Source organism: Clarias gariepinus, chromosome 15, assembly GCF_024256425.1.
Source record: "Clarias gariepinus isolate MV-2021 ecotype Netherlands chromosome 15, CGAR_prim_01v2, whole genome shotgun sequence".
Classification (NCBI taxonomy): domain Eukaryota; kingdom Metazoa; phylum Chordata; class Actinopteri; order Siluriformes; family Clariidae; genus Clarias; species Clarias gariepinus.
Window position 1 is genome coordinate 26,488,342 of NC_071114.1, and position 22,337 is coordinate 26,510,678.

A 22,337-nucleotide genomic window follows, 5' to 3' on the forward strand; every position below is an offset into this window, starting at 1 on the left:
TTCCACCTAGCCCCAGAGCTAATGACTACACGTGGTGCTCTCAGCACCAGTCCCCTAGAGCCAGCCTTAAGTGGCTCCAGTGGCGCAATCGGTTAGCGCGCGGTGCTTATAAGGCAGTACGTGTGAAGCAATGCCGAGGTTGTGAGTTCGAGCCTCACCTGGAGCACAGCTTTTAAACCCAACATTGAAGTAAAATAATCTGGTACTAATATAACAATACAGATGAATCAATGCTGAGGTTGTGTGTTCAAGCCTTACCCGGAGGCTCTGAGTACAGCACACATGTTTACTAAAGAATAACTTTCAATGTAAAGGAATCATGTTACAATAAGGGTACAAACAGCTACAGCGTCCTAGGTTCTTCACTGTATGATGTTTTCACATCAAATTACATATCCTCCAAGCAGTTGGTTTGTTTGCTGTACTTAAACACCAGCACAAGTCAAACAATGCTAAGGTTGTGAGTTTAAGCCCTCACTTGGAGCAACGATTTTAAGAGCAGCCCACTGACATAGTAAATAACTTTCAATCATACTACAGTTGAACTTTGGTTTTCAAGCATAATTTAATTCAAACCTATTCCAGGGAACTCGAGGCATGATGGTGGGGTACACCCATATCTACAGTATCTTTTAAGACCTTCCACCTAGCCCCAGAGCTAATGACTACACGTGGTGCTCTCAGCACCAGTCCCCTAGAGCCAGCCTTGATTGGCTCCAGTGGCACAATCGGTTAGCGCGCGGTACTTATAAGACAGTACGTGTGAAGCAATGCCGAGGTTGTGAGTTCGAGCCCTCACTTGGAGCAACGACTTTAAGAGCAGCCCACTGACATAATAAATAACTTTCAATCATACTGCAGTTGAACTTTGGTTTTCAAGCATAATTTAATTCAAACCTATTCCAGGGAACTCGAGGCATGATGGTGGGGTACACCCATATCTACAGTATACTTTAAGACCTTCCACCTAGCCCCAGAGCTAATGACTACACCTTGTGCTCTCAGCACCAGTCCCATGAGCCAGCCTTGAGTGGCTCCAGTGGCGCAATCGGTTAGCGCGCGGTACTTATAAGGCAGTATGTGTGAAGCAATGCCGAGGTTGTGAGTTCGAGCCTCACCTGGAGCACAGCTTTTAAATCCAACATCAAAGTAAAATAATCTGGTACTAATATAACAATACAGATGAATCAATGCTGAGGTTGTGTGTTCAAGCCTTACCCGGAGGTTCTGAGTACAGCACACATGTTTACTAAAGAATAACTTTCAATGTAAAGGAATCAGCCTACAATAAGGGTACAAACAGCTACAGGGTCCTTGGTTATTCACTGTATGGTGTTTTCACATCAAATTACATACCCTCCAAGCAGTTGGTTTGTTTGCGGTACTTAAACGCAAGCACAAGTCAAACAATGCTAAGGTTGTGAGTTTAAGCCCTCACTTGGAGCAACGATTTTAAGAGCAGCCCACTGACATAGTAAATAACTTTCAATCATACTACAGTTGAACTTTGGTTTTCAAGCATAATTTAATTCAAACCTATTCCAGGGAACTCGAGGCATGATGGTCAGGTACACCCATATCTACAGTATCCTTTAAGACCTTCCACCTAGCCCCAGAGCTAATGACTACACGTGGTGCTCTCAGCACCAGTCCCCTAGAGCCAGCCTTGAGTGGCTCCAGTGGCGCAATCAGTTAGCGCGCGGTACTTATAAGGCAGTACGTGTGAAGCAATGCCGAGGTTGTGAGTTTGAGCCTCACCTGGAGCACAGCTTTTAAACCCAACACTGAAGTAAAATAATCTGGTACTAATATAACAATACAGATGAATCAATGCTGAGGTTGTGTGTTCAAGCCTTACCCGGAGGCTCTGAGTACAGCACACATGTTTACTAAAGAATAACTTTCAATGTAAAGGAATCAGCCTACAATAAGGGTACAAACAGCTACAGGGTCCTTGGTTATTCACTGTATGGTGTTTTCACATCAAATTACATACCCTCCAAGCAGTTGGTTTGTTTGCGGTACTTAAACGCAAGCACAAGTCAAACAATGCTAAGGTTGTGAGTTTAAGCCCTCACTTGGAGCAACGATTTTAAGAGCAGCCCACTGACATAGTAAATAACTTTCAATCATACTACAGTTGAACTTTGGTTTTCAAGCATAATTTAATTCAAACCTATTCCAGGGAACTCGAGGCATGATGGTGGGGTACACCCATATCTACAGTATCCTTTAAGACCTTCCACCTAGCCCCAGAGCTAATGACTACACGTGGTGCTCTCAGCACCAGTCCCCTAGAGCCAGCCTTGAGTGGCTCCAGTGGCGCAATCAGTTAGCGCGCGGTACTTATAAGGCAGTACGTGTGAAGCAATGCCGAGGTTGTGAGTTTGAGCCTCACCTGGAGCACAGCTTTTAAACCCAACACTGAAGTAAAATAATCTGGTACTAATATAACAATACAGATGAATCAATGCTGAGGTTGTGTGTTCAAGCCTTACCCGGAGGCTCTGAGTACAGCACACATGTTTACTAAAGAATAACTTTCAATGTAAAGGAATCAGCCTACAATAAGGGTACAAACAGCTACAGGGTCCTTGGTTATTCACTGTATGGTGTTTTCACATCAAATTACATACCCTCCAAGCAGTTGGTTTGTTTGCGGTACTTAAACGCAAGCACAAGTCAAACAATGCTAAGGTTGTGAGTTTAAGCCCTCACTTGGAGCAACGATTTTAAGAGCAGCCCACTGACATAGTAAATAACTTTCAATCATACTACAGTTGAACTTTGGTTTTCAAGCATAATTTAATTCAAACCTATTCCAGGGAACTCGAGGCATGATGGTGGGGTACACCCATATCTACAGTATCCTTTAAGACCTTCCACCTAGCCCCAGAGCTAATGATTACACGTGGTGCTCTCAGCACCAGTCCCCTAGAGCCAGCCTTGATTGGCTCCAGTGGCGCAATCGGTTAGCGCGCGGTACTTATCAGGCAGTACGTGTGAAGCGATGCCGAGGTTGTGAGTTCGAGCCTCACTTGAAGCACAGCTTTTAAACCCAACATCGAAGTAAAATAATCTGGTACTGATATAACAATACAGATGAATCAATGCTGAGGTTGTGTGTTCAAGCCTTACCCGGAGGTTCTGAGTACAGCACACATGTTTACTAAAGAATAACTTTCAATGTAAAGGAATCAGCCTACAATAAGGGTACAAACAGCTACAGGGTCCTTGGTTATTCACTGTATGGTGTTTTCACATCAAATTACATACCCTCCAAGCAGTTGGTTTGTTTGCGGTACTTAAACACCAGCACAAGTCAAACAATGCTAAGGTTGTGAGTTTAAGCCCTCACTTGGAGCAACGATTTTAAGAGCAGCCCACTGACATAGTAAATAACTTTCAATCATACTACAGTTGAACTTTGGTTTTCAAGCATAATTTAATTCAAACCTATTCCAGGGAACTCGAGGCATGATGGTCAGGTACACCCATATCTACAGTATCCTTTAAGACCTTCCACCTAGCCCCAGAGCTAATGACTACACGTGGTGCTCTCAGCACCAGTCCCCTAGAGCCAGCCTTGAGTGGTTTCAGTGGCGCAATCGGTTAGCGCGCGGTACTTATAAGGCAGTACGTGTGAAGCAATGCCGAGGTTGTGAGTTTGAGCCTCACCTGGAGCACAGCTTTTAAACCCAACACTGAAGTAAAATAATCTGGTACTAATATAACAATACAGATGAATCAATGCTGAGGTTGTGTGTTCAAGCCTTACCCGGAGGCTCTGAGTACAGCACACATGTTTACTAAAGAATAACTTTCAATGTAAGGGAATCTTGCTACAATAAGCGTACAAACAGCTACAGAGTCTTTGGTTATTCACTGTATGGTGTTTTCACATCAAATTACATACCCTCCATGCAGTTGGTTTGTTTGCGGTACTTATACGGCAGCACAGGTCAAACAATGCTGAGGTTGTGAGTTTAAGCCCTCACTTGGAGCAACGATTTTAAGAGCAGCCCACTGACATAGTAAATAACTTTCAATCATACTACAGTTGAACTTTGGTTTTCAAGCATAATTTAATTCAAACCTATTCCAGGGAACTCGAGGCATGATGGTGGGGTACACCCATATCTACAGTATCCTTTAAGACCTTCCACCTAGCCCCAGAGCTAATGACTACACCTTGTGCTCTCAGCACCAGTCCCATGAGCCAGCCTTGAGTGGCTCCAGTGGCGCAATCGGTTAGCACGCGGTACTTATAAGGCAGTACGTGTGAAGCAATGCCGAGGTTGTGAATTCGAGCCTCACCTGGAGCACAGCTTTTAAACCCAACATCGAAGTAAAATAATCTGGTACTGATATAACAATACAGATGAATCAATGCTGAGGTTGTGTGTTCAAGCCTTACCTGGAGGCTCTGAGTACAGCACACATGTTTACTAAAGAATAACTTTCAATGTAAAGGAATCATGTTACAATAAGGGTACAAACAGCTACAGGGTCCTAGGTTCTTCACTGTATGATGTTTTCACATCAAATTAAATATCCTCCAAGCAGTTGGTTTGTTTGCTGTACTTAAACACCAGCACAAGTCAAACAATGCTAAGGTTGTGAGTTTAAGCCCTCACTTGGAGCAACGTTTTTAAGAGCAGCCCACTGACATAGTAAATAACTTTCAATCATACTACAGTTGAACTTTGGTTTTCAAGCATAATTTAATTCAAACCTATTCCAGGGAACTCGAGGCATGATGGTCAGGTACACCCATATCTACAGTATCCTTTAAGACCTTCCACCTAGCCCCAGAGCTAATGACTACACGTGGTGCTCTCAGCACCAGTCCCCTGGAGCCAGCCTTAAGTGGCTCCAGTGGCGCAATCGGTTAGCGCGCGGTACTTATAATGCAGTACGTGTGAAGCAATGCCGAGGTTGTGAGTTCGAGCCTCACCTGGAGCACAGCTTTTAAACCCAACATTGAAGTAAAATAATCTGGTACTAATATAACAATACAGATGAATCAATGCTGAGGTTGTGTGTTCAAGCCTTACCCGGAGGCTCTGAGTACAGCACACATGTTTACTAAAGAATAACTTTCAATGTAAGGGAATCATGTTACAATAAGGGTACAAACAGCTACAGAGTCTTTGGTTAATCACTGTATGGTGTTTTCACATCAAATTACATACCCTCCAAGCAGTTGGTTTGTTTGCGGTACTTATACGGCAGCACAGGTCAAACAATGCTGAGGTTGTGAGTTTAAGCCCTCACTTGGAGCAACGATTTTAAGAGCAGCCCACTGACATAGTAAATAACTTTCAATCATACTGCAGTTGAACTTTGGTTTTCAAGCATAATTTAATTCAAACCTATTCCAGGGAACTCGAGGCATGATGGTGGGGTACACCCATATCTACAGTATACTTTAAGACCTTCCACCTAGCCCCAGAGCTAATGACTACACCTTGTGCTCTCAGCACCAGTCCCATGAGCCAGCCTTGAGTGGCTCCAGTGGCGCAATCGGTTAGCGCGCGGTACTTATAAGGCAGTACGTGTGAAGCAATGCCGAGGTTGTGAATTCGAGCCTCACCTGGAGCACAGCTTTTAAACCCAACATCGAAGTAAAATAATCTGGTACTGATATAACAATACAGATGAATCAATGCTGAGGTTGTGTGTTCAAGCCTTACCTGGAGGCTCTGAGTACAGCACACATGTTTACTAAAGAATAACTTTCAATGTAAAGGAATCATGTTACAATAAGGGTACAAACAGCTACAGGGTCCTAGGTTCTTCACTGTATGATGTTTTCACATCAAATTAAATATCCTCCAAGCAGTTGGTTTGTTTGCTGTACTTAAACACCAGCACAAGTCAAACAATGCTAAGGTTGTGAGTTTAAGCCCTCACTTGGAGCAACGATTTTAAGAGCAGCCCACTGACATAGTAAATAACTTTCAATCATACTACAGTTGAACTTTGGTTTTCAAGCATAATTTAATTCAAACCTATTCCAGGGAACTCGAGGCATGATGGTCAGGTACACCCATATCTACAGTATCCTTTAAGACCTTCCACCTAGCCCCAGAGCTAATGACTACACGTGGTGCTCTCAGCACCAGTCCCCTAGAGCCAGCCTTAAGTGGCTCCAGTGGCGCAATCGGTTAGCGCGCGGTGCTTATAAGGCAGTACGTGTGAAGCAATGCCGAGGTTGTGAGTTCGAGCCTCACCTGGAGCACAGCTTTTAAACCCAACATTGAAGTAAAATAATCTGGTACTAATATAACAATACAGATGAATCAATGCTGAGGTTGTGTGTTCAAGCCTTACCCGGAGGCTCTGAGTACAGCACACATGTTTACTAAAGAATAACTTTCAATGTAAAGGAATCATGTTACAATAAGGGTACAAACAGCTACAGCGTCCTAGGTTCTTCACTGTATGATGTTTTCACATCAAATTACATATCCTCCAAGCAGTTGGTTTGTTTGCTGTACTTAAACACCAGCACAAGTCAAACAATGCTAAGGTTGTGAGTTTAAGCCCTCACTTGGAGCAACGATTTTAAGAGCAGCCCACTGACATAGTAAATAACTTTCAATCATACTACAGTTGAACTTTGGTTTTCAAGCATAATTTAATTCAAACCTATTCCAGGGAACTCGAGGCATGATGGTGGGGTACACCCATATCTACAGTATCTTTTAAGACCTTCCACCTAGCCCCAGAGCTAATGACTACACGTGGTGCTCTCAGCACCAGTCCCCTAGAGCCAGCCTTGATTGGCTCCAGTGGCGCAATCGGTTAGCGCGCGGTACTTATAAGACAGTACGTGTGAAGCAATGCTGAGGTTGTGAGTTCGAGCCCTCACTTGGAGCAACGACTTTAAGAGCAGCCCACTGACATAATAAATAACTTTCAATCATACTGCAGTTGAACTTTGGTTTTCAAGCATAATTTAATTCAAACCTATTCCAGGGAACTCGAGGCATGATGGTGGGGTACACCCATATCTACAGTATACTTTAAGACCTTCCACCTAGCCCCAGAGCTAATGACTACACCTTGTGCTCTCAGCACCAGTCCCATGAGCCAGCCTTGAGTGGCTCCAGTGGCGCAATCGGTTAGCGCGCGGTACTTATAAGGCAGTATGTGTGAAGCAATGCCGAGGTTGTGAGTTCGAGCCTCACCTGGAGCACAGCTTTTAAATCCAACATCAAAGTAAAATAATCTGGTACTAATATAACAATACAGATGAATCAATGCTGAGGTTGTGTGTTCAAGCCTTACCCGGAGGTTCTGAGTACAGCACACATGTTTACTAAAGAATAACTTTCAATGTAAAGGAATCAGCCTACAATAAGGGTACAAACAGCTACAGGGTCCTTGGTTATTCACTGTATGGTGTTTTCACATCAAATTACATACCCTCCAAGCAGTTGGTTTGTTTGCGGTACTTAAACGCAAGCACAAGTCAAACAATGCTAAGGTTGTGAGTTTAAGCCCTCACTTGGAGCAACGATTTTAAGAGCAGCCCACTGACATAGTAAATAACTTTCAATCATACTACAGTTGAACTTTGGTTTTCAAGCATAATTTAATTCAAACCTATTCCAGGGAACTCGAGGCATGATGGTCAGGTACACCCATATCTACAGTATCCTTTAAGACCTTCCACCTAGCCCCAGAGCTAATGACTACACGTGGTGCTCTCAGCACCAGTCCCCTAGAGCCAGCCTTGAGTGGCTCCAGTGGCGCAATCAGTTAGCGCGCGGTACTTATAAGGCAGTACGTGTGAAGCAATGCCGAGGTTGTGAGTTTGAGCCTCACCTGGAGCACAGCTTTTAAACCCAACACTGAAGTAAAATAATCTGGTACTAATATAACAATACAGATGAATCAATGCTGAGGTTGTGTGTTCAAGCCTTACCCGGAGGCTCTGAGTACAGCACACATGTTTACTAAAGAATAACTTTCAATGTAAAGGAATCAGCCTACAATAAGGGTACAAACAGCTACAGGGTCCTTGGTTATTCACTGTATGGTGTTTTCACATCAAATTACATACCCTCCAAGCAGTTGGTTTGTTTGCGGTACTTAAACGCAAGCACAAGTCAAACAATGCTAAGGTTGTGAGTTTAAGCCCTCACTTGGAGCAACGATTTTAAGAGCAGCCCACTGACATAGTAAATAACTTTCAATCATACTACAGTTGAACTTTGGTTTTCAAGCATAATTTAATTCAAACCTATTCCAGGGAACTCGAGGCATGATGGTGGGGTACACCCATATCTACAGTATCCTTTAAGACCTTCCACCTAGCCCCAGAGCTAATGACTACACGTGGTGCTCTCAGCACCAGTCCCCTAGAGCCAGCCTTGAGTGGCTCCAGTGGCGCAATCAGTTAGCGCGCGGTACTTATAAGGCAGTACGTGTGAAGCAATGCCGAGGTTGTGAGTTTGAGCCTCACCTGGAGCACAGCTTTTAAACCCAACACTGAAGTAAAATAATCTGGTACTAATATAACAATACAGATGAATCAATGCCGAGGTTGTGTGTTCAAGCCTTACCCGGAGGCTCTGAGTACAGCACACATGTTTACTAAAGAATAACTTTCAATGTAAAGGAATCAGCCTACAATAAGCGTACAAACAGCTACAGAGTCTTTGGTTATTCACTGTATGGTGTTTTCACATCAAATTACATACCCTCCAAGCAGTTGGTTTGTTTGCGGTACTTAAACGCCAGCACAAGTCAAACAATGCTGAGGTTGTGAGTTTAAGCCCTCACTTGGAGCAAGGATTTTAAGAGCAGCCCACTGACATAGTAAATAACTTTCAATCATACTACAGTTGAACTTTGGTTTTCAAGCATAATTTAATTCAAACCTATTCCAGGGAACTCGAGGCATGATGGTGGGGTACACCCATATCTACAGTATCCTTTAAGACCTTCCACCTAGCCCCAGAGCTAATGATTACACGTGGTGCTCTCAGCACCAGTCCCCTAGAGCCAGCCTTGATTGGCTCCAGTGGCGCAATCGGTTAGCGCGCGGTACTTATCAGGCAGTACGTGTGAAGCGATGCCGAGGTTGTGAGTTCGAGCCTCACCTGGAGCACAGCTTTTAAACCCAACATTGAAGTAAAATAATCTGGTACTGATATAACAATACAGATGAATCAATGCTGAGGTTGTGTGTTCAAGCCTTACCCGGAGGTTCTGAGTACAGCACACATGTTTACTAAAGAATAACTTTCAATGTAAAGGAATCAGCCTACAATAAGGGTACAAACAGCTACAGGGTCCTTGGTTATTCACTGTATGGTGTTTTCACATCAAATTACATACCCTCCAAGCAGTTGGTTTGTTTGCGGTACTTAAACGCCAGCACAAGTCAAACAATGCTATGGTTGTGAGTTTAAGCCCTCACTTGGAGCAACGATTTTAAGAGCAGCCCACTGACATAGTAAATAACTTTCAATCATACTACAGTTGAACTTTGGTTTTCAAGCATAATTTAATTCAAACCTATTCCAGGGAACTCGAGGCATGATGGTCAGGTACACCCATATCTACAGTACCCTTTAAGACCTTCCACCTAGCCCCAGAGCTAATGACTACACGTGGTGCTCTCAGCACCAGTCCCCTAGAGCCAGGCTTGAGTGGCTCCAGTGGCGCAATCGGTTAGCGCGCACTACTTATAAGGCAGTACGTGTGAAGCAATGCCGAGGTTGTGAGTTCGAGCCTCACCTGGAGCACAGATTTTAAACCCAACATCGAAGTAAAATAATCTGGTACTAATATAACAATACAGATGAATCAATGCTGAGGTTGAGTGTTCAAGCCTTACCCGGAGGCTCTGAGTACAGCACACATGTTTACTAAAGAATAACTTTCAATGTAAAGGAATCATGTTACAATAAGGGTACAAACAGCTACAGGGTCCTAGGTTCTTCACTGTATGATGTTTTCACATCAAATTAAATATCCTCCAAGCAGTTGGTTTGTTTGCTGTACTTAAACACCAGCACAAGTCAAACAATGCTAAGGTTGTGAGTTTAAGCCCTCACTTGGAGCAACGATTTTAAGAGCAGCCCACTGACATAGTAAATAACTTTCAATCATACTACAGTTGAACTTTGGTTTTCAAGCATAATTTAATTCAAACCTATTCCAGGGAACTCGAGGCATGATGGTCAGGTACACCCATATCTACAGTATCCTTTAAGACCTTCCACCTAGCCCCAGAGCTAATGACTACACGTGGTGCTCTCAGCACCAGTCCCCTAGAGCCAGCCTTGAGTGGTTTCAGTGGCGCAATCGGTTAGCGCGCGGTACTTATAAGGCAGTACGTGTGAAGCAATGCCGAGGTTGTGAGTTTGAGCCTCACCTGGAGCACAGCTTTTAAACCCAACACTGAAGTAAAATAATCTGGTACTAATATAACAATACAGATGAATCAATGCTGAGGTTGTGTGTTCAAGCCTTACCCGGAGGCTCTGAGTACAGCACACATGTTTACTAAAGAATAACTTTCAATGTAAGGGAATCATGTTACAATAAGGGTACAAACAGCTACAGAGTCTTTGGTTATTCACTGTATGGTGTTTTCACATCAAATTACATATCCTCCAAGCAGTTGGTTTGTTTGCGGTACTTATACGGCAGCACAGGTCAAACAATGCTGAGGTTGTGAGTTTAAGCCCTCACTTGGAGCAACGATTTTAAGAGCAGCCCACTGACATAGTAAATAACTTTCAATCATACTGCAGTTGAACTTTGGTTTTCAAGCATAATTTAATTCAAACCTATTCCAGGGAACTCGAGGCATGATGGTGGGGTACACCCATATCTACAGTATACTTTAAGACCTTCCACCTAGCCCCAGAGCTAATGACTACACCTTGTGCTCTCAGCACCAGTCCCATGAGCCAGCCTTGAGTGGCTCCAGTGGCGCAATCGGTTAGCACGCGGTACTTATAAGGCAGTACGTGTGAAGCAATGCCGAGGTTGTGAATTCGAGCCTCACCTGGAGCACAGCTTTTAAACCCAACATCGAAGTAAAATAATCTGGTACTGATATAACAATACAGATGAATCAATGCTGAGGTTGTGTGTTCAAGCCTTACCTGGAGGCTCTGAGTACAGCACACATGTTTACTAAAGAATAACTTTCAATGTAAAGGAATCATGTTACAATAAGGGTACAAACAGCTACAGGGTCCTAGGTTCTTCACTGTATGATGTTTTCACATCAAATTAAATATCCTCCAAGCAGTTGGTTTGTTTGCTGTACTTAAACACCAGCACAAGTCAAACAATGCTAAGGTTGTGAGTTTAAGCCCTCACTTGGAGCAACGTTTTTAAGAGCAGCCCACTGACATAGTAAATAACTTTCAATCATACTACAGTTGAACTTTGGTTTTCAAGCATAATTTAATTCAAACCTATTCCAGGGAACTCGAGGCATGATGGTCAGGTACACCCATATCTACAGTATCCTTTAAGACCTTCCACCTAGCCCCAGAGCTAATGACTACACGTGGTGCTCTCAGCACCAGTCCCCAGGAGCCAGCCTTAAGTGGCTCCAGTGGCGCAATCGGTTAGCGCGCGGTACTTATAATGCAGTACGTGTGAAGCAATGCCGAGGTTGTGAGTTCGAGCCTCACCTGGAGCACAGCTTTTAAACCCAACATTGAAGTAAAATAATCTGGTACTAATATAACAATACAGATGAATCAATGCTGAGGTTGTGTGTTCAAGCCTTACCCGGAGGCTCTGAGTACAGCACACATGTTTACTAAAGAATAACTTTCAATGTAAGGGAATCATGTTACAATAAGGGTACAAACAGCTACAGAGTCTTTGGTTAATCACTGTATGGTGTTTTCACATCAAATTACATACCCTCCAAGCAGTTGGTTTGTTTGCGGTACTTATACGGCAGCACAGGTCAAACAATGCTGAGGTTGTGAGTTTAAGCCCTCACTTGGAGCAACGATTTTAAGAGCAGCCCACTGACATAGTAAATAACTTTCAATCATACTGCAGTTGAACTTTGGTTTTCAAGCATAATTTAATTCAAACCTATTCCAGGGAACTCGAGGCATGATGGTGGGGTACACCCATATCTACAGTATACTTTAAGACCTTCCACCTAGCCCCAGAGCTAATGACTACACCTTGTGCTCTCAGCACCAGTCCCATGAGCCAGCCTTGAGTGGCTCCAGTGGCGCAATCAGTTAGCGCGCGGTACTTATAAGGCAGTACGTGTGAAGCAATGCCGAGGTTGTGAATTCGAGCCTCACCTGGAGCACAGCTTTTAAACCCAACATCGAAGTAAAATAATCTGGTACTGATATAACAATACAGATGAATCAATGCTGAGGTTGTGTGTTCAAGCCTTACCCGGAGGCTCTGAGTACAGCACACATGTTTACTAAAGAATAACTTTCAATGTAAAGGAATCATGTTACAATAAGGGTACAAACAGCTACAGAGTCTTTGGTTATTCAGTGTATGGTGTTTTCACATCAAATTACATACCCTCCAAGCAGTTGGTTTGTTTGCGGTACTTATACGGCAGCACAGGTCAAACAATGCTGAGGTTGTGAGTTTAAGCCCTCACTTGGAGCAACGATTTTAAGAGCAGCCCACTGACATAGTAAATAACTTTCAATCATACTACAGTTGAACTTTGGTTTTCAAGCATAATTTAATTCAAACCTATTCCAGGGAACTCGAGGCATGATGGTGGGGTACACCCATATCTACAGTATCCTTTAAGACCTTCCACCTAGCCCCAGAGCTAATGACTACACCTTGTGCTCTCAGCACCAGTCCCATGAGCCAGCCTTGAGTGGCTCCAGTGGCGCAATCGGTTAGCGCGCGGTACTTATAAGGCAGTACGTGTGAAGCAATGCCGAGGTTGTGAGTTCGAGCCTCACCTGGAGCACAGATTTTAAACCCAACATCAAAGTAAGATAATCTGGTACTAATATAACAATACAGATGAATCAATGCCGAGGTTGTGTGTTCAAGCCTTAGCCGGAGGCTCTGAGTACAGCACACATGTTTACTAAAGAATAACTTTCAATGTAAAGGAATCATGTTACAATAAGGGTACAAACAGCTACAGGGTCCTAGGTTCTTCAGTGTATGGTGTTTTCACATCAAATTACATATCCTCCAAGCAGTTGGTTTGTTTGCTGTACTTAAACACCAGCACAAGTCAAACAATGCTAAGGTTGTGAGTTTAAGCCCTCACTTGGAGCAACGATTTTAAGAGCAGCCCACTGACATAGTAAATAACTTTCAATCATACTACAGTTGAACTTTGGTTTTCAAGCATAATTTAATTCAAACCTATTCCAGGGAACTCGAGGCATGATGGTGGGGTACACCCATATCTACAGTATCTTTTAAGACCTTCCACCTAGCCCCAGAGCTAATGACTACACGTGGTGCTCTCAGCACCAGTCCCCTAGAGCCAGCCTTGATTCGCTCCAGTGGCGCAATCGGTTAGCGCGCGGTACTTATAAGGCAGTACATGTGAAGCAATGCCGAGGTTGTGAGTTCGAGCCCTCACTTGGAGCAACGACTTTAAGAGCAGCCCACTGACATAATAAATAACTTTCAATCATACTGCAGTTGAACTTTGGTTTTCAAGCATAATTTAATTCAAACCCATTCCAGGGAACTCGAGGCATGATGGTGGGGTACACCCATATCTACAGTATACTTTAAGACCTTCCACCTAGCCCCAGAGCTAATGACTACACCTTGTGCTCTCAGCACCAGTCCCATGAGCCAGCCTTAAGTGGCTCCAGTGGCGCAATCGGTTAGCGCGCGGTACTTATAAGGCAGTACGTGTGAAGCAATGCCGAGGTTGTGAGTTCGAGCCTCACCTGGAGCATGGGTTTTAAACCCAACATCAAAGTAAGATAATCTGGTACTAATATAACAATACGGATGAATCAATACCGAGGTTGTGTGTTCAAGCCTTACCCGGAGGCTCTGAGTACAGCACACATGTTTACTAAAGAATAACTTTCAATGTAAAGGAATCATGTTACAATAAGGGAACAAACAGCTACAGGGTCCTAGGTTCTTCAGTGTATGGTGTTTTCACAACAAATTACATATCCTCCAAGCAGTTGGTTTGTTTGCGGTACTTAAACGCCAGCACAAGTCAAACAATGCTAAGGTTGTGAGTTTAAGCCCTCACTTGAAGCAACGATTTTTAAGAGCAGCCCACTGACATAGTAAATAACTTTCAATCATACTACAGTTGAACTTTGGTTTTCAAGCATAATTTAATTCAAACCTATTCCAGGGAACTCATGGCATGATGGTCAGGTACACCCATATCTACAGTATCTTTTAAGACCTTCCACCTAGCCCCAGAGCTAATGACTACACCTTGTGCTCTCAGCACCAGTCCCATGAGCCAGCCTTGAGTGGCTCCAGTGGCGCAATCGGTTAGCGCGCAGTACTTATAAGGCAGTACTTGTGAAGCAATGCCGAGGTTGTGAGTTCGAGCCTCACTTGGAGCACAGCTTTTAAATCCAACATCGAAGTAAAATAATCTGGTACTAATATAACAATATAGATGAATCAATGCTGAGGTTGTGTGTTCAAGCCTTACCCGGAGGCTCTGAGTACAGCACACATGTTTACTAAAGAATAACTTTCAATGTAAAGGAATCATGTTACAATAAGGGTACAAACAGCTACAGAGTCTTTGGTTATTCAGTGTATGGTGTTTTCACATCAAATTACATACCCTCCAAGCAGTTGGTTTGTTTGCGGTACTTATACGGCAGCACAGGTCAAACAATGCTGAGGTTGTGAGTTTAAGCCCTCACTTGGAGCAACGATTTTAAGAGCAGCCCACTGACATAGTAAATAACTTTCAATCATACTACAGTTGAACTTTGGTTTTCAAGCATAATTTAATTCAAACCTATTCCAGGGAACTCGAGGCATGATGGTGGGGTACACCCATATCTACAGTATCCTTTAAGACCTTCCACCTAGCCCCAGAGCTAATGACTACACCTTGTGCTCTCAGCACCAGTCCCATGAGCCAGCCTTGAGTGGCTCCAGTGGCGCAATCGGTTAGCGCGCGGTACTTATAAGGCAGTACGTGTGAAGCAATGCCGAGGTTGTGAGTTCGAGCCTCACCTGGAGCACAGATTTTAATCCCAACATCAAAGTAAAATAATCTGGTACTAATATAACAATACAGATGAATCAATGCTGAGGTTGTGTGTTCAAGCCTTACCCGGAGGCTCTGAGTACAGCACACATGTTTACTAAAGAATAACTTTCAATGTAAAGGAATCATGTTACAATAAGGGTACAAACAGCTACAGCGTCCTAGGTTCTTCACTGTATGATGTTTTCACATCAAATTACATATCCTCCAAGCAGTTGGTTTGTTTGCTGTACTTAAACACCAGCACAAGTCAAACAATGCTAAGGTTGTGAGTTTAAGCCCTCACTTGGAGCAACGATTTTAAGAGCAGCCCACTGACATGGTAAATAACTTTCAATCATACTACAGTTGAACTTTGGTTTTCAAGCATAATTTAATTCAAACCTATTCCAGGGAACTCGAGGCATGATGGTGGGGTACACCCATATCTACAGTATCTTTTAAGACCTTCCACCTAGCCCCAGAGCTAATGACTACACGTGGTGCTCTCAGCACCAGTCCCCTAGAGCCAGCCTCGATTGGCTCCAGCGGCGCAATCGGTTAGCGCGTGGTACTTATAAGGCAGTACGTGTGAAGCAATGCCGAGGTTGTGAGTTCGAGCCTCACCTGGAGCATGGGTTTTAAACCCAACATCAAAGTAAGATAATCTGGTACTAATATAACAATACGGATGAATCAATACCGAGGTTGTGTGTTCAAGCCTTACCCGGAGGCTCTGAGTACAGCACACATGTTTACTAAAGAATAACTTTCAATGTAAAGGAATCATGTTACAATAAGGGAACAAACAGCTACAGGGTCCTAGGTTCTTCAGTGTATGGTGTTTTCACAACAAATTACATATCCTCCAAGCAGTTGGTTTGTTTGCGGTACTTAAACGCCAGCACAAGTCAAACAATGCTAAGGTTGTGAGTTTAAGCCCTCACTTGAAGCAACGATTTTTAAGAGCAGCCCACTGACATAGTAAATAACTTTCAATCATACTACAGTTGAACTTTGGTTTTCAAGCATAATTTAATTCAAACCTATTCCAGGGAACTCATGGCATGATGGTCAGGTACACCCATATCTACAGTATCTTTTAAGACCTTCCACCTAGCCCCAGAGCTAATGACTACAAGTGGTGCTCTCAGCACCAGTCCCCTAGAGCCAGCCTCGATTGGCTCCAGCGGCGCAATCGGTTAGCGCGTGGTACTTATAAGGCAGTACGTGTGAAGCAATGCCGAGGTTGTGAGTTCGAGCCTCACCTGGAGCATGGGTTTTAAACCCAACATCAAAGTAAGATAATCTGGTACTAATATAACAATACGGATGAATCAATACCGAGGTTGTGTGTTCAAGCCTTACCCGGAGGCTCTGAGTACAGCACACATGTTTACTAAAGAATAACTTTCAATGTAAAGGAATCATGTTACAATAAGGGTACAAACAGCTACAGCGTCCTAGGTTCTTCACTGTATGATGTTTTCACATCAAATTACATATCCTCCAAGCAGTTGGTTTGTTTGCTGTACTTAAACACCAGCACAAGTCAAACAATGCTAAGGTTGTGAGTTTAAGCCCTCACTTGGAGCAACGATTTTAAGAGCAGCCCACTGACATGGTAAATAACTTTCAATCATACTACAGTTGAACTTTGGTTTTCAAGCATAATTTAATTCAAACCTATTCCAGGGAACTCGAGGCATGATGGTGGGGTACACCCATATCTACAGTATCTTTTAAGACCTTCCACCTAGCCCCAGAGCTAATGACTACACGTGGTGCTCTCAGCACCAGTCCCCTAGAGCCAGCCTCGATTGGCTCCAGCGGCGCAATCGGTTAGCGCGTGGTACTTATAAGGCAGTACGTGTGAAGCAATGCCGAGGTTGTGAGTTCGAGCCTCACCTGGAGCATGGGTTTTAAACCCAACATCAAAGTAAGATAATCTGGTACTAATATAACAATACGGATGAATCAATACCGAGGTTGTGTGTTCAAGCCTTACCCGGAGGCTCTGAGTACAGCACACATGTTTACTAAAGAATAACTTTCAATGTAAAGGAATCATGTTACAATAAGGGAACAAACAGCTACAGGGTCCTAGGTTCTTCAGTGTATGGTGTTTTCACAACAAATTACATATCCTCCAAGCAGTTGGTTTGTTTGCGGTACTTAAACGCCAGCACAAGTCAAACAATGCTAAGGTTGTGAGTTTAAGCCCTCACTTGAAGCAACGATTTTTAAGAGCAGCCCACTGACATAGTAAATAACTTTCAATCATACTACAGTTGAACTTTGGTTTTCAAGCATAATTTAATTCAAACCTATTCCAGGGAACTCATGGCATGATGGTCAGGTACACCCATATCTACAGTATCTTTTAAGACCTTCCACCTAGCCCCAGAGCTAATGACTACACCTTGTGCTCTCAGCACCAGTCCCATGAGCCAGCCTTGAGTGGCTCCAGTGGCGCAATCGGTTAGCGCGCAGTACTTATAAGGCAGTACTTGTGAAGCAATGCCGAGGTTGTGAGTTCGAGCCTCACTTGGAGCACAGCTTTTAAATCCAACATCGAAGTAAAATAATCTGGTACTAATATAACAATATAGATGAATCAATGCTGAGGTTGTGTGTTCAAGCCTTACCCGGAGGCTCTGAGTACAGCACACATGTTTACTAAAGAATAACTTTCAATGTAAAGGAATCATGTTACAATAAGGGTACAAACAGCTACAGAGTCTTTGGTTATTCAGTGTATGGTGTTTTCACATCAAATTACATACCCTCCAAGCAGTTGGTTTGTTTGCGGTACTTATACGGCAGCACAGGTCAAACAATGCTGAGGTTGTGAGTTTAAGCCCTCACTTGGAGCAACGATTTTAAGAGCAGCCCACTGACATAGTAAATAACTTTCAATCATACTACAGTTGAACTTTGGTTTTCAAGCATAATTTAATTCAAACCTATTCCAGGGAACTCGAGGCATGATGGTGGGGTACACCCATATCTACAGTATCCTTTAAGACCTTCCACCTAGCCCCAGAGCTAATGACTACACCTTGTGCTCTCAGCACCAGTCCCATGAGCCAGCCTTGAGTGGCTCCAGTGGCGCAATCGGTTAGCGCGCGGTACTTATAAGGCAGTACGTGTGAAGCAATGCCGAGGTTGTGAGTTCGAGCCTCACCTGGAGCACAGATTTTAATCCCAACATCAAAGTAAAATAATCTGGTACTAATATAACAATACAGATGAATCAATGCTGAGGTTGTGTGTTCAAGCCTTACCCGGAGGCTCTGAGTACAGCACACATGTTTACTAAAGAATAACTTTCAATGTAAAGGAATCATGTTACAATAAGGGTACAAACAGCTACAGCGTCCTAGGTTCTTCACTGTATGATGTTTTCACATCAAATTACATATCCTCCAAGCAGTTGGTTTGTTTGCTGTACTTAAACACCAGCACAAGTCAAACAATGCTAAGGTTGTGAGTTTAAGCCCTCACTTGGAGCAACGATTTTAAGAGCAGCCCACTGACATGGTAAATAACTTTCAATCATACTACAGTTGAACTTTGGTTTTCAAGCATAATTTAATTCAAACCTATTCCAGGGAACTCGAGGCATGATGGTGGGGTACACCCATATCTACAGTATCTTTTAAGACCTTCCACCTAGCCCCAGAGCTAATGACTACACGTGGTGCTCTCAGCACCAGTCCCCTAGAGCCAGCCTCGATTGGCTCCAGCGGCGCAATCGGTTAGCGCGTGGTACTTATAAGGCAGTACGTGTGAAGCAATGCCGAGGTTGTGAGTTCGAGCCTCACCTGGAGCATGGGTTTTAAACCCAACATCAAAGTAAGATAATCTGGTACTAATATAACAATACGGATGAATCAATACCGAGGTTGTGTGTTCAAGCCTTACCCGGAGGCTCTGAGTACAGCACACATGTTTACTAAAGAATAACTTTCAATGTAAAGGAATCATGTTACAATAAGGGAACAAACAGCTACAGGGTCCTAGGTTCTTCAGTGTATGGTGTTTTCACAACAAATTACATATCCTCCAAGCAGTTGGTTTGTTTGCGGTACTTAAACGCCAGCACAAGTCAAACAATGCTAAGGTTGTGAGTTTAAGCCCTCACTTGAAGCAACGATTTTTAAGAGCAGCCCACTGACATAGTAAATAACTTTCAATCATACTACAGTTGAACTTTGGTTTTCAAGCATAATTTAATTCAAACCTATTCCAGGGAACTCATGGCATGATGGTCAGGTACACCCATATCTACAGTATCTTTTAAGACCTTCCACCTAGCCCCAGAGCTAATGACTACAAGTGGTGCTCTCAGCACCAGTCCCCTAGAGCCAGCCTCGATTGGCTCCAGCGGCGCAATCGGTTAGCGCGTGGTACTTATAAGGCAGTACGTGTGAAGCAATGCCGAGGTTGTGAGTTCGAGCCTCACCTGGAGCATGGGTTTTAAACCCAACATCAAAGTAAGATAATCTGGTACTAATATAACAATACGGATGAATCAATACCGAGGTTGTGTGTTCAAGCCTTACCCGGAGGCTCTGAGTACAGCACACATGTTTACTAAAGAATAACTTTCAATGTAAAGGAATCATGTTACAATAAGGGAACAAACAGCTACAGGGTCCTAGGTTCTTCAGTGTATGGTGTTTTCACAACAAATTACATATCCTCCAAGCAGTTGGTTTGTTTGCGGTACTTAAACGCCAGCACAAGTCAAACAATGCTAAGGTTGTGAGTTTAAGCCCTCACTTGAAGCAACGATTTTTAAGAGCAGCCCACTGACATAGTAAATAACTTTCAATCATACTACATTTGAACTTTGGTTTTCAAGCATAATTTAATTCAAACCTATTCCAGGGAACTCATGGCATGATGGTCAGGTACACCCATATCTACAGTATCTTTTAAGACCTTCCACCTAGCCCCAGAGCTAATGACTACACCTTGTTCTCTCAGCACCAGTCCCCATGAGCCAGCCTTGATTAGCTCCAGTGGCGCAATCGGTTAGCGCGCGGTACTTATAAGGCAGTACGTGTGAAGCAATGCCGAGGTTGTGAGTTCGAGCCTCACCTGGAGCATAGGTTTTAAACCCAACATCAAAGTAAGATAATCTGGTACTAATATAACAATACAGATGAATCAATGCCGAGGTTGTGTGTTCCAGCCTTACCCGGAGGCTCTGAGTACAGCACACATGTTTACTAAAGAATAACTTTCAATGTAAAGGAATCATGTTACAATAAGGGTACAAACAGCTACAGCGTCCTAGGTTCTTCACTGTATGATGTTTTCACATCAAATTACATATCCTCCAAGCAGTTGGTTTGTTTGCTGTACTTAAACACCATCACAAGTCAAACAATGCTAAGGGTTGTGAGTTTAAGCCCTCACTTGGAGCAACGATTTTAAGAGCAGCCCACTGACATAGTAAATAACTTTCAATCATACTACAGTTGAACTTTGGTTTTCAAGCATAATTTAATTCAAACCTATTCCAGGGAACTCGAGGCATGATGGTGAGGTACACCCATATCTACAGTATCCTTTAAGACCTTCCACCTAGCCCCAGAGCTAATGACTACACGTGGTGCTCTCAGCACCAGTCCCCTAGAGCCAGCCTTGATTGGCTCCAGTGGCGCAATCGGTTAGCGTGCAGTACTTATAAGGCAGTACGTGTGAAGCAATGCCGAGGTTGTGAGTTCGAGCCTCACTTGGAGCACAGCTTTTAAATCCAACATCGAAGTAAAATAATCTGGTACTAATATAACAATATAGATGAATCAATGCTGAGGTTGTGTGTTCAAGCCTTACCCGGAGGCTCTGAGTACAGCACACATGTTTACTAAAGAATAACTTTCAATGTAAAGGAATCATGTTACAATAAGGGTACAAACAGCTACAGAGTCTTTGGTTATTCAGTGTATGGTGTTTTCACATCAAATTACATACCCTCCAAGCAGTTGGTTTGTTTGCGGTACTTATACGGCAGCACAGGTCAAACAATGCTGAGGTTGTGAGTTTAAGCCCTCACTTGGAGCAACGATTTTAAGAGCAGCCCACTGACATAGTAAATAACTTTCAATCATACTACAGTTGAACTTTGGTTTTCAAGCATAATTTAATTCAAACCTATTCCAGGGAACTCGAGGCATGATGGTGGGGTACACCCATATCTACAGTATCTTTTAAGACCTTCCACCTAGCCCCAGAGCTAATGACTACACGTGGTGCTCTCAGCACCAGTCCCCTAGAGCCAGCCTCGATTGGCTCCAGCGGCGCAATCGGTTAGCGCGTGGTACTTATAAGGCAGTACGTGTGAAGCAATGCCGAGGTTGTGAGTTCGAGCCTCACCTGGAGCATAGGTTTTAAACCCAACATCAAAGTAAGATAATCTGGTACTAATATAACAATACGGATGAATCAATACCGAGGTTGTGTGTTCAAGCCTTACCCGGAGGCTCTGAGTACAGCACACATGTTTACTAAAGAATAACTTTCAATGTAAAGGAATCATGTTACAATAAGGGAACAAACAGCTACAGGGTCCTAGGTTCTTCAGTGTATGGTGTTTTCACAACAAATTACATATCCTCCAAGCAGTTGGTTTGTTTGCGGTACTTAAACGCCAGCACAAGTCAAACAATGCTAAGGTTGTGAGTTTAAGCCCTCACTTGAAGCAACGATTTTTAAGAGCAGCCCACTGACATAGTAAATAACTTTCAATCATACTACATTTGAACTTTGGTTTTCAAGCATAATTTAATTCAAACCTATTCCAGGGAACTCATGGCATGATGGTCAGGTACACCCATATCTACAGTATCTTTTAAGACCTTCCACCTAGCCCCAGAGCTAATGACTACACCTTGTTCTCTCAGCACCAGTCCCCATGAGCCAGCCTTGATTAGCTCCAGTGGCGCAATCGGTTAGCGCGCGGTACTTATAAGGCAGTACGTGTGAAGCAATGCCGAGGTTGTGAGTTCGAGCCTCACCTGGAGCATAGGTTTTAAACCCAACATCAAAGTAAGATAATCTGGTACTAATATAACAATACAGATGAATCAATGCCGAGGTTGTGTGTTCCAGCCTTACC

The 22,337-nt window shown here is 43.3% G+C and overlaps 37 non-coding genes across 37 annotated transcripts; all 37 read left to right on the plus strand.

The window, feature by feature from the left end:
* The first annotated feature begins 73 nt into the window (after positions 1 to 73).
* Positions 74 to 166, plus strand: trnai-uau (transfer RNA isoleucine (anticodon UAU)). Its single transcript is given in 2 exon segments — positions 74 to 111; positions 131 to 166. It is a non-coding gene; the product is annotated as a tRNA-Ile (tRNA).
* Positions 167 to 713: 547 nt separating this feature from the next.
* Positions 714 to 807, plus strand: trnai-uau (transfer RNA isoleucine (anticodon UAU)). Its single transcript is given in 2 exon segments — positions 714 to 751; positions 771 to 807. It is a non-coding gene; the product is annotated as a tRNA-Ile (tRNA).
* Positions 808 to 1,033: 226 nt separating this feature from the next.
* trnai-uau (transfer RNA isoleucine (anticodon UAU)) lies at positions 1,034 to 1,126 on the plus strand. Its single transcript is given in 2 exon segments — positions 1,034 to 1,071; positions 1,091 to 1,126. It is a non-coding gene; the product is annotated as a tRNA-Ile (tRNA).
* A 547-nt stretch (positions 1,127 to 1,673) lies between these two features.
* Positions 1,674 to 1,766, plus strand: trnai-uau (transfer RNA isoleucine (anticodon UAU)). The gene is given in 2 exon segments: positions 1,674 to 1,711; positions 1,731 to 1,766. It is a non-coding gene; the product is annotated as a tRNA-Ile (tRNA).
* A 547-nt stretch (positions 1,767 to 2,313) lies between these two features.
* trnai-uau (transfer RNA isoleucine (anticodon UAU)) lies at positions 2,314 to 2,406 on the plus strand. The gene is given in 2 exon segments: positions 2,314 to 2,351; positions 2,371 to 2,406. It is a non-coding gene; the product is annotated as a tRNA-Ile (tRNA).
* A 547-nt stretch (positions 2,407 to 2,953) lies between these two features.
* On the plus strand, positions 2,954 to 3,046 carry trnai-uau (transfer RNA isoleucine (anticodon UAU)). The gene is given in 2 exon segments: positions 2,954 to 2,991; positions 3,011 to 3,046. It is a non-coding gene; the product is annotated as a tRNA-Ile (tRNA).
* Positions 3,047 to 3,593: 547 nt separating this feature from the next.
* trnai-uau (transfer RNA isoleucine (anticodon UAU)) lies at positions 3,594 to 3,686 on the plus strand. Its single transcript is given in 2 exon segments — positions 3,594 to 3,631; positions 3,651 to 3,686. It is a non-coding gene; the product is annotated as a tRNA-Ile (tRNA).
* A 546-nt stretch (positions 3,687 to 4,232) lies between these two features.
* Positions 4,233 to 4,325, plus strand: trnai-uau (transfer RNA isoleucine (anticodon UAU)). Its single transcript is given in 2 exon segments — positions 4,233 to 4,270; positions 4,290 to 4,325. It is a non-coding gene; the product is annotated as a tRNA-Ile (tRNA).
* Positions 4,326 to 4,872: 547 nt separating this feature from the next.
* Positions 4,873 to 4,965, plus strand: trnai-uau (transfer RNA isoleucine (anticodon UAU)). The gene is given in 2 exon segments: positions 4,873 to 4,910; positions 4,930 to 4,965. It is a non-coding gene; the product is annotated as a tRNA-Ile (tRNA).
* A 546-nt stretch (positions 4,966 to 5,511) lies between these two features.
* trnai-uau (transfer RNA isoleucine (anticodon UAU)) lies at positions 5,512 to 5,604 on the plus strand. Its single transcript is given in 2 exon segments — positions 5,512 to 5,549; positions 5,569 to 5,604. It is a non-coding gene; the product is annotated as a tRNA-Ile (tRNA).
* A 547-nt stretch (positions 5,605 to 6,151) lies between these two features.
* trnai-uau (transfer RNA isoleucine (anticodon UAU)) lies at positions 6,152 to 6,244 on the plus strand. Its single transcript is given in 2 exon segments — positions 6,152 to 6,189; positions 6,209 to 6,244. It is a non-coding gene; the product is annotated as a tRNA-Ile (tRNA).
* Positions 6,245 to 6,791: 547 nt separating this feature from the next.
* On the plus strand, positions 6,792 to 6,885 carry trnai-uau (transfer RNA isoleucine (anticodon UAU)). Its single transcript is given in 2 exon segments — positions 6,792 to 6,829; positions 6,849 to 6,885. It is a non-coding gene; the product is annotated as a tRNA-Ile (tRNA).
* Positions 6,886 to 7,111: 226 nt separating this feature from the next.
* On the plus strand, positions 7,112 to 7,204 carry trnai-uau (transfer RNA isoleucine (anticodon UAU)). Its single transcript is given in 2 exon segments — positions 7,112 to 7,149; positions 7,169 to 7,204. It is a non-coding gene; the product is annotated as a tRNA-Ile (tRNA).
* Positions 7,205 to 7,751: 547 nt separating this feature from the next.
* Positions 7,752 to 7,844, plus strand: trnai-uau (transfer RNA isoleucine (anticodon UAU)). The gene is given in 2 exon segments: positions 7,752 to 7,789; positions 7,809 to 7,844. It is a non-coding gene; the product is annotated as a tRNA-Ile (tRNA).
* Positions 7,845 to 8,391: 547 nt separating this feature from the next.
* trnai-uau (transfer RNA isoleucine (anticodon UAU)) lies at positions 8,392 to 8,484 on the plus strand. Its single transcript is given in 2 exon segments — positions 8,392 to 8,429; positions 8,449 to 8,484. It is a non-coding gene; the product is annotated as a tRNA-Ile (tRNA).
* A 547-nt stretch (positions 8,485 to 9,031) lies between these two features.
* Positions 9,032 to 9,124, plus strand: trnai-uau (transfer RNA isoleucine (anticodon UAU)). The gene is given in 2 exon segments: positions 9,032 to 9,069; positions 9,089 to 9,124. It is a non-coding gene; the product is annotated as a tRNA-Ile (tRNA).
* A 547-nt stretch (positions 9,125 to 9,671) lies between these two features.
* trnai-uau (transfer RNA isoleucine (anticodon UAU)) lies at positions 9,672 to 9,764 on the plus strand. The gene is given in 2 exon segments: positions 9,672 to 9,709; positions 9,729 to 9,764. It is a non-coding gene; the product is annotated as a tRNA-Ile (tRNA).
* A 547-nt stretch (positions 9,765 to 10,311) lies between these two features.
* trnai-uau (transfer RNA isoleucine (anticodon UAU)) lies at positions 10,312 to 10,404 on the plus strand. The gene is given in 2 exon segments: positions 10,312 to 10,349; positions 10,369 to 10,404. It is a non-coding gene; the product is annotated as a tRNA-Ile (tRNA).
* Positions 10,405 to 10,950: 546 nt separating this feature from the next.
* Positions 10,951 to 11,043, plus strand: trnai-uau (transfer RNA isoleucine (anticodon UAU)). Its single transcript is given in 2 exon segments — positions 10,951 to 10,988; positions 11,008 to 11,043. It is a non-coding gene; the product is annotated as a tRNA-Ile (tRNA).
* A 547-nt stretch (positions 11,044 to 11,590) lies between these two features.
* Positions 11,591 to 11,683, plus strand: trnai-uau (transfer RNA isoleucine (anticodon UAU)). The gene is given in 2 exon segments: positions 11,591 to 11,628; positions 11,648 to 11,683. It is a non-coding gene; the product is annotated as a tRNA-Ile (tRNA).
* Positions 11,684 to 12,229: 546 nt separating this feature from the next.
* On the plus strand, positions 12,230 to 12,322 carry trnai-uau (transfer RNA isoleucine (anticodon UAU)). The gene is given in 2 exon segments: positions 12,230 to 12,267; positions 12,287 to 12,322. It is a non-coding gene; the product is annotated as a tRNA-Ile (tRNA).
* A 546-nt stretch (positions 12,323 to 12,868) lies between these two features.
* trnai-uau (transfer RNA isoleucine (anticodon UAU)) lies at positions 12,869 to 12,961 on the plus strand. Its single transcript is given in 2 exon segments — positions 12,869 to 12,906; positions 12,926 to 12,961. It is a non-coding gene; the product is annotated as a tRNA-Ile (tRNA).
* Positions 12,962 to 13,508: 547 nt separating this feature from the next.
* trnai-uau (transfer RNA isoleucine (anticodon UAU)) lies at positions 13,509 to 13,602 on the plus strand. Its single transcript is given in 2 exon segments — positions 13,509 to 13,546; positions 13,566 to 13,602. It is a non-coding gene; the product is annotated as a tRNA-Ile (tRNA).
* Positions 13,603 to 13,828: 226 nt separating this feature from the next.
* Positions 13,829 to 13,921, plus strand: trnai-uau (transfer RNA isoleucine (anticodon UAU)). The gene is given in 2 exon segments: positions 13,829 to 13,866; positions 13,886 to 13,921. It is a non-coding gene; the product is annotated as a tRNA-Ile (tRNA).
* Positions 13,922 to 14,468: 547 nt separating this feature from the next.
* On the plus strand, positions 14,469 to 14,561 carry trnai-uau (transfer RNA isoleucine (anticodon UAU)). The gene is given in 2 exon segments: positions 14,469 to 14,506; positions 14,526 to 14,561. It is a non-coding gene; the product is annotated as a tRNA-Ile (tRNA).
* Positions 14,562 to 15,107: 546 nt separating this feature from the next.
* Positions 15,108 to 15,200, plus strand: trnai-uau (transfer RNA isoleucine (anticodon UAU)). Its single transcript is given in 2 exon segments — positions 15,108 to 15,145; positions 15,165 to 15,200. It is a non-coding gene; the product is annotated as a tRNA-Ile (tRNA).
* A 547-nt stretch (positions 15,201 to 15,747) lies between these two features.
* Positions 15,748 to 15,840, plus strand: trnai-uau (transfer RNA isoleucine (anticodon UAU)). Its single transcript is given in 2 exon segments — positions 15,748 to 15,785; positions 15,805 to 15,840. It is a non-coding gene; the product is annotated as a tRNA-Ile (tRNA).
* Positions 15,841 to 16,388: 548 nt separating this feature from the next.
* On the plus strand, positions 16,389 to 16,481 carry trnai-uau (transfer RNA isoleucine (anticodon UAU)). The gene is given in 2 exon segments: positions 16,389 to 16,426; positions 16,446 to 16,481. It is a non-coding gene; the product is annotated as a tRNA-Ile (tRNA).
* Positions 16,482 to 17,028: 547 nt separating this feature from the next.
* trnai-uau (transfer RNA isoleucine (anticodon UAU)) lies at positions 17,029 to 17,121 on the plus strand. The gene is given in 2 exon segments: positions 17,029 to 17,066; positions 17,086 to 17,121. It is a non-coding gene; the product is annotated as a tRNA-Ile (tRNA).
* A 547-nt stretch (positions 17,122 to 17,668) lies between these two features.
* On the plus strand, positions 17,669 to 17,761 carry trnai-uau (transfer RNA isoleucine (anticodon UAU)). The gene is given in 2 exon segments: positions 17,669 to 17,706; positions 17,726 to 17,761. It is a non-coding gene; the product is annotated as a tRNA-Ile (tRNA).
* Positions 17,762 to 18,307: 546 nt separating this feature from the next.
* Positions 18,308 to 18,400, plus strand: trnai-uau (transfer RNA isoleucine (anticodon UAU)). Its single transcript is given in 2 exon segments — positions 18,308 to 18,345; positions 18,365 to 18,400. It is a non-coding gene; the product is annotated as a tRNA-Ile (tRNA).
* A 547-nt stretch (positions 18,401 to 18,947) lies between these two features.
* trnai-uau (transfer RNA isoleucine (anticodon UAU)) lies at positions 18,948 to 19,040 on the plus strand. Its single transcript is given in 2 exon segments — positions 18,948 to 18,985; positions 19,005 to 19,040. It is a non-coding gene; the product is annotated as a tRNA-Ile (tRNA).
* Positions 19,041 to 19,588: 548 nt separating this feature from the next.
* Positions 19,589 to 19,681, plus strand: trnai-uau (transfer RNA isoleucine (anticodon UAU)). The gene is given in 2 exon segments: positions 19,589 to 19,626; positions 19,646 to 19,681. It is a non-coding gene; the product is annotated as a tRNA-Ile (tRNA).
* A 548-nt stretch (positions 19,682 to 20,229) lies between these two features.
* Positions 20,230 to 20,322, plus strand: trnai-uau (transfer RNA isoleucine (anticodon UAU)). Its single transcript is given in 2 exon segments — positions 20,230 to 20,267; positions 20,287 to 20,322. It is a non-coding gene; the product is annotated as a tRNA-Ile (tRNA).
* Positions 20,323 to 20,870: 548 nt separating this feature from the next.
* On the plus strand, positions 20,871 to 20,963 carry trnai-uau (transfer RNA isoleucine (anticodon UAU)). The gene is given in 2 exon segments: positions 20,871 to 20,908; positions 20,928 to 20,963. It is a non-coding gene; the product is annotated as a tRNA-Ile (tRNA).
* Positions 20,964 to 21,510: 547 nt separating this feature from the next.
* Positions 21,511 to 21,603, plus strand: trnai-uau (transfer RNA isoleucine (anticodon UAU)). Its single transcript is given in 2 exon segments — positions 21,511 to 21,548; positions 21,568 to 21,603. It is a non-coding gene; the product is annotated as a tRNA-Ile (tRNA).
* Positions 21,604 to 22,151: 548 nt separating this feature from the next.
* trnai-uau (transfer RNA isoleucine (anticodon UAU)) lies at positions 22,152 to 22,244 on the plus strand. The gene is given in 2 exon segments: positions 22,152 to 22,189; positions 22,209 to 22,244. It is a non-coding gene; the product is annotated as a tRNA-Ile (tRNA).
* The last annotated feature ends 93 nt before the right edge of the window (positions 22,245 to 22,337 follow it).